The sequence below is a fragment of the Magnolia sinica genome, chromosome 12, assembly GCF_029962835.1.
Source record: "Magnolia sinica isolate HGM2019 chromosome 12, MsV1, whole genome shotgun sequence".
NCBI lineage: Eukaryota > Viridiplantae > Streptophyta > Magnoliopsida > Magnoliales > Magnoliaceae > Magnolia > Magnolia sinica.
In genome coordinates this window covers 54,615,597-54,623,281 of record NC_080584.1, presented here as the reverse complement: position 1 = coordinate 54,623,281, position 7,685 = coordinate 54,615,597, and the positions used below count along the sequence as shown (strand labels likewise).

The 7,685-nt window shown below is 39.7% G+C and overlaps 1 long non-coding RNA gene across 1 annotated transcript; it reads right to left on the bottom strand.

Annotated features, from left to right (window-relative positions):
* Positions 1 to 6,778: 6,778 nt before the first annotated feature.
* Positions 6,779 to 7,453, bottom strand: LOC131220526 (uncharacterized). Its single transcript, XR_009158659.1, has 2 exons — positions 7,373 to 7,453; positions 6,779 to 7,262 (listed from the first exon to the last, which is right to left on the bottom strand). It is a non-coding gene; the product is annotated as an uncharacterized LOC131220526 (long non-coding RNA).
* Between the last annotated feature and the right edge of the window lie 232 nt (positions 7,454 to 7,685).

Genomic DNA, 7,685 nt, shown 5'->3' with positions numbered 1-7,685 from the left:
CCATTATATTCTATTATCTGGGCCACACAAGCACTCGATCAGAGTGATATTTGGGCCCTAGCCCTAAAATGACATGGTAAGAAGGATGGGCGGCATGGATTATGCACATACATCAGTGTGAGCCCGGGAGTTGAGCCTTGCCCATGCCTAAAAAAGGGTTCCGTATACATTATTAAATATGATGTAACTTCTTATTCACTGAAAAACGTACAAAACTATTGAACCAAGGATAAATGGCATTTTGGTGCGAGTAATTTTCGAAAGCTTGTAAGAATGCCACCTCATAATATTTGAATGGTTGAATATCTTTAAAGAATTTAACCATACATGGAGGCTGGTATGGTCAATTTCCCTGACGTGTCACACACCTGATGAGTCCCTGGCGCACATAGAAGCTGACATTGACATTCGTCTTTAAAGAAAGCAGAGGTGTAAAGAGAATGTAAAAGAAGAAAAGATAAAGACCGTTGTCGGGTCCCCAACAGACTTTATTTTACTTTCTTTGGAAGATGAAGACTACCTAATTATTGAAGGTGACGACTAAGGAATGCGTTTACCATGCGTCAGATCATTATTCATTTACAGACCAGCAATGATTGCGTTTGCTAACATGGGATCATGATTTTAAATATTAGCGGATACAAATAGTAAATTGGCAATAATTGCAGTTGGTAAATCAATACTTATTGCTGTGTATTAAAGAAATATCATTAGACTGAGTATCCATTCATGACTCAGTGGTGGAGTGCTCAGAGAGTATCAATACTGTTACCGTGATCGAGTGCTCATGCGGTGTAAGTGTGGTGTAAGTGGGTGTCTTAGAAAAACGAAAATAGAAAATTTATTAGAAAGAAATTAGAGATAAACTTTTATTTACTTGGACTGACTATTAATGCCATGTGTCAATGCATAAAGAAAAACCATAAGTCTAACCAACTGCACATAAACTAATATGGAAATTAATAATTAATTGATTTTAATAAATATGAGTGTGGGAAGAAAAAGGAGGCAACCTAAGTGGACACCACTGTGGTGTTTATTTTAAATCTACATTGACAACCATGTGCAATGATGCAGGATGTGGGACGGATACATTCCTAGCATGGTTTGACCAAAAGAAGGTGGACTGTAAATTGATCATAACTTTTGAGCTGAGTAATGTTATGGGCGCCTAATATATCAATCTTTACTAAAATGGGTCTATCCAAGGTGAACCAACCCACTTTGTGGGTTGCATTTATCCATTTTGTCATAAAACGCGCACTTTCAGCTCAAAAATGAATTTTTGAGGAAAATTTATTATTTTTAGTAATTCCAATTTTTTAATATTTTTATTTTTAGAGTTTTAAATTTTCTTTAAAAAAAATAACTTGTAATAATGCTGGGATTCTTCTAGGAAAAGTTTATTTGAAATTTATATTTTTAGAAATTAGGTTTTAAAAGAGTTTTATTATAATTAGGATTTTTATTAGAGTTAGAATTTTAGTTTTTTTCTATATTAATGATGTAACAAGGATACATTAGACAATTATCAATCAAAATTTGAATTTTCTAAAATTTATTTCTATTTTCTTATTTTCCCACGTGGATTCAAGGTATCTCTGTGAGGAGTCCAAAGAAGCTCTGTGGATTCGGAGTAGTTATCCCCCTGAGGAAGATGGTAATCAACTTCATCACGCCCATCCCTGCGTCCGTTTGGTATCAGAGTGAGGACTCCCCTCGTAATGAATGTAAATAACGAAGGTATGGATCAAAATCATGTGGACGGTTATCTACTGATATGCATTGTCTTTTGGAAATAATGAAAGCTTTCCACCGCAAGAGTCAGTTGACCATGCAAGGGCTGCAGGCAACCTTCGACCATATTGCCGATGCGCTAATTCTATCCCAAGTTTAAGACGATGCTCAACTGCCCGTGTGATTGCTATACGACACAACCCTGATTTTAATAGAGCGCTACCACTAGTGAATCATAGGGCTATTACATATGATTAGAGCTCTAATGGCGAGGATCTCGATGACAACTTTGCCCGATGACTAGCCCATGGAGGCAAATGACTAGATCATTCTGAGGGGGATTATTGAGTTAAAGATGAACTTCCTACCTTTAATGGCTTATTACATATAGAAGATTTCCTCGACTGGATAACTGAAGTAAAATGATATTTTGATTACATGGGCATACCAAAATATAAAAATGTGAAATTAATAGCATTCAAATTAAAATATGGTGCTTCTACATGGTTAGAGCAGTTAAAACTCTCACATGCCCAACAAAACAAGGAGCCCATCCAATCATGGTCACGGATGAGACGTCTTCTACGATCACAATTCCTCCCTAGTGATTACGAGAAGATACTGTTCTAATAATACCAAAATTGTCAACAGAGGAATCAAACTATCACAAATTACACCAAAGAATTTCAACAGTTGATAAAGTGGAATGACCTGTCAGACAATGAATCACAGAAGGAGGCACGATTCTAGGTGGGTTAAGACTAGCGATTCATAACCGAGTTCAGATGCACCCAGTCAAAACCGTGGTTGAAGCGGATTAGTTAGCAGGTAGTGCAGAAACGCAGCTTGCAAGAGTCCCCACTAGGCCTTATCCTTCAAATTGGCTCCCTATGGCAGTTCCCACACAATAAGTGGTGATAACAAGAGGAAGAGAAAATGTAGGAGGATACCCTCAACCTTCTACGATCACGAACCGTGACACGAGAAGCAGCTCATCTAGGCCTCAACATGTACCACCCACAGCTGCAGGTCCGAGTAGGATTCCAAACCCTTATGGTCGACTAAGACCAAACAATTGTTACAATTATGGCTAGCTAGGTTACTTATCAAATACCTGTCATTAACGCCCTACAACCCATTTGATCATCAATGAAGGGGGCAATGGAGGTGATGTAGTGGAAGAAGACTTTGGATCTTTTTTCTTTTTTCTTTTTTTTTTTTTAAATGATCATTCTATAAATATGCACAAAGGCAGGGGATTTATAGAGCTTTTGGGTGAGCATCACAAAATGGTCGACGCCTCACCTATCGTATAGAGAGATGGAGTTAAGTCTCCCTCGAGTAGCCTAAACCCACCTTATCTAAGAAGACTAGGCCTTTGGTGATATGGGGAAGATTAGATTGGGAACTGAAGAACATGCTCACTTGGGAGGCGCCACTGCCTCTCCTAGCTAGGCTATCAGTGAACGGGTTCGCCTCCCTAGGCGTGCGAATCATGAAAAACAGCAAGGACTCCCTGAGGGATCTAATTCTGGCACACCAGTAGTGCAAGGACAAGGCTGTCGAAGCATCTTTGGAAAGGATCTTAACACAAGCTTTGGAGTCGCTAGCCACCTCGACCCTCACAAATCCTAATCTGGAATAAATAGTGAGGCCTTCCCAGATGGCATGCAGCTCAGCACGCGTGTTAGATCCTGAGCCATAGCCCGAGGAGAAGGCAAAAAAGAAATTTCCCTCAAAGTCCCTGCCCAAACCACTCCCACCTGATGGCCCAGGGTTCCCTAATGTCGAGCCATCCACGTTGAGCTTTATCCAACCATTACTAGGCCTACACCACTTCACTATTGGAGGGAACTGATGTTTAGGGGGCAGTGCCAAAATACGCAGCTGAGTAAGCAGGGAGCTGGCTGACCTGCTAGAAAATCTCAGGATGGGAAGGGACGGAGCGATCAAAACAATCCAACATTGGATCTACGAATTACCCTCTAAAACGAGAAAACTGAGTTGTTGAACCTGGCCTTGTTTCTCTCCAGCCAGATCTCCTAGAAGATGAAGCAAGGCAGGAGGACATGCAGGCAAAAAAGGTGATTCGGCACGGCAAAGGAGTGTTGAGCCCACCACACGGAAGCACAACCGATGGTTGAGGGCTGGGAGGGGCTAGAGATCCTGAAAAATGGCTGAAAATGTCACCACACTTGACTAGCCGCTACGCCATTGGAGAAGAGGTGATCAATTGATTCGATGCATGGCCTATGAGGCTAAGAGCAGCAGACACATTTGGGAGCAATCCGCACCCCTTTTGCTTGGATCTTAGACTCCATAGGGACTGCTCTATGGATGAGCCTCCAAGAAAATAGAGAGATTTTAAGCGGAATTTGGGGGTGCCAAATCCATTTGGAAGACTTTGGATCTTATAAAGATGAACAAACCATTGAGGAAGTTGTTGAAGCGATATGGGTTCCGAAGTACACTAACACCAGCATAACATCTTCCGAATTAAGTGTACGGTGAATCACAAAGTTTGCAATGTGATCATCGACAGCAGGAGTAACAAGAACATCGTTTCCAATGTCATGGTGGAAAAGTTATAATTAAAGACGGAGTGTCACCCCTCCCCATACATGATCGGTTAGATTAAGAAAGTCAGCGAGACAAAGGTAACCAAACAGTGCACTATATCTTTTTCAATTAGTAAGCATTATAAGGATGAAATTAATAGTATATAATATAGTTGACATGGAGGCCTGTCACATGCTACTAGATCAACCTGCAATCTGATCGTGAAGCTACTCATAAAGGGCGAGATAATGTGTATATTTTAATCAAATACGGCCGAAAAACCATATTAGCCCCTATGGATCCAGAGGAGCCACCCAAAACTTCTAAAGTAAAGGGTTGTTCTCTTTTCACCAGACGGGACTTCATTGAGGAATTCTAAGAAACAGGGCATGCATATGCATTAATTGTAAAAGGAAAGGAACTCGAGCCCACCCTCATCTCTGAGAAACTAAAACCCTTACTACATGACATTCCCGATGGATTGTCTCCCATGCGAGATATTCATCATCATGTCGAACTTGTCCCCAAGTCCAGCTTACCCAATCGTCCTTACTATTGGATGACTCTGAAGGAGTGCAATATTCTGCAAGCACAAGTGAAGGAACTGATCCATACTAGTCAAGTTAATGAGAGCATGAGTACATGTATTATATCTGCTCAAGAGTCTAATGTATAGTAAAAGGAAAAGACTGATAAACATTGGCATAAAAAATTATTTAAGTACAATGAGTGAAGTCCCTTGAATAACTCAAGGTTGAGTTTTTTTTCAAGTTGAGGGGTTTGATGTAGGACGTTGCATAGATACATTCCTAGCATGGTTGGACCAAAAATAGGTGGATTGTAAATTGATCATAACTTTTGATCCAGGTATCCTTATGGGTGCATAACCTATCAATCTTTACTGAAATGACCATCTGAGGTGAACCAACCCACAAAGTGGGTCTCGGCTATCCGTTTCTCAGAAAACGCATACTTTTAACTCAAAAATGATTTTTTGAGGAAAGACTAATAGGTCATTTATCTTGATTAATTGTAAAATATTCCCAAATTTGGGAATCTTTTATAAATGGATATTAAGGTCATTTAAATAAAATATTAAGGTCATTTATCTTTGAATAAAATATTAAGGTCATTTATCAATATATTAAAGGATTTAATTGTAAAAACAAATATATACAGCATACAATATACAACACTACTATTTACCTATAAACATTTCGCCCGGATTTGCCTAATAAATAAATCATTTCTTGAATTGTACATCAATAGTCACCGACATGGATAAGATGCACGATAATTTGAACCATCATACCAACCAACTCAGGGGCTTGCCACTACGAGGATGGTTAAGATCATAACCCAAACCGTGCCTTTTGGGGCCACAATCCGGACTCAAGGTAAAACTATGCTGAGTCAACTCAACGAGTTATGGGGCTGAATCACTAGGAGCTCAATTTCAAACATTCTATATAAGTAAAGAGTGCGGATGGTCTGTGTTGAGGGAAAAGGAAAAGCTTCTCATTGGTCGACATCATCGCCAATGACACCACGTAACAGAATACCCCAATTTTCTCTCCAAAATCGATTGCCTACTACACAACCCAACTTTTAATGTACGGAACTTTTCCCGGGCCTACCATGTCTTATGTATTAGATCTACACACCTTCCATCAATTTTTAAAGATCATTCTAGAACACAATCCAGGGAAAGAGGCACGTCCAAGCTTAAGTGTAACGCATCGCAAAAAGCAGTGGTGATTTAACAATAACTGCTAGAACATTTCCAAGGTTTTATTTTCCATCTAGCCTCTTCACAAGGTCACATGAACTAGGAAGAAAGGAAATATATATATATATATATATATATATATATATATAGCCCCAAGAAATTTCAACAGTAGGTGTCTGATTCCCACTATTTTATATAGTGTCCTACTTGAGCATTGGATGTGCCTCGTTTTTTGTCTCATGCCTGGAATGGTATAACTATAAGAAAAGGGGGCTTTAGCCTCGGTTCAAAGTTGAGGCTAAAAAGGTTAAAAACTAAGGCTAAAACCTTTAGCCTCAGTTTTGCCACAATTATCCAAACCAAGGTTGAAACCCCGTGGCTAAAGGCTTTAGCCTCAGTTTTAGCAACTGAAGCTAAAATGACTTTTATAGCCTCAGTTCTTCAAGTGTAGCTAAAAGAACCTTTTTGGCTTCAGTTTTCTCGAAATGAGGCTAAATCAAAATTTTAGCCTCCATTGTTTCCAACTGAGACTAAATCCAAATTTTAACCTCAATTGCCTCCAATTAAAGCTAAATCTATTTTTAACTTCAGTTCTCAACAACCGAGGCTAGAGCCTTTAGCCACCAGAATTTCAGCCTTGCTTCTCAACAACCGAGGCTAAAATCCAAGCCTCAGTTACAAATTGAGGCTAAAAATGTTTATTTTTTAAAAAATATTTATTTAAACTACTAATCCATTCATTTAATCCACTCATGAAACAATCAATCATGAAAGCCACAATACCAACAAAACAGTTAACAACAGTCTATTTAAAGTTTAACTCAATCAAACTGTTACACAACATTAGGTTCTACAAATAATACAAAGTCATGGTCGCGCCCATCATCACCGATGCCGTCGTGCTTGGCGGACCCTGAGATAACAGTACCCGTCCATCTTCTGCTACTTCTAGGCCAGCGTCATCATTGCCTCCACCAGCATTCTCCATTTGGATTGTGCGTAGCAAGCCCTGCAACCTCAACAGGTAGCTCTGGCCTGCTGGTTGTGTGTGCATATAGCGTGTGGCTGTCAAAACACTAGCAGAGGGATGCCTAGAGTCAGCGTGAAGGTTGAAGAGGGTGCTAAGATCGAGGTTAGGGAAGACAGAGTAGCGGCAACAGGGGCACTTCACATTCAGCCAGACTCACTTGTCAATGCATTCCACATGGAAATTATGGGCACAAGGGAGCCCCCGAACCTGCGCATGCTCAATCAGGACCCATTCTCAATTTTCTAAAATAAACAAATCTCAAAGTTGTCAGGATTCATGATAAAAACATCAGCACAAGTTTAATGCTGGCTACCAACCTGACAGGCTGACACAACCATCCTTCTTTATATTCTAGCTTAGACTAGCAATGAGAACACAATACCCAGTGCTCTGTACAAATATAATCTAATCTATAATAGATATTTCAAATATACTAGGATTAGTGGTGGGAATCTACTCTAACAGAGCTTGCTCATATCATTTTTCAATTTGTAAATGTAATTTATGGTAGTGAAGATGTTAGAGAATTCAATTGTTACTGTTACATTACCTCCTTGGCAAAGCGATTTGTCGAGGCAAGATATGTGTTGCCCTGGCTGTTTATGGTGGGATTTGCACTTCCGCCAATCG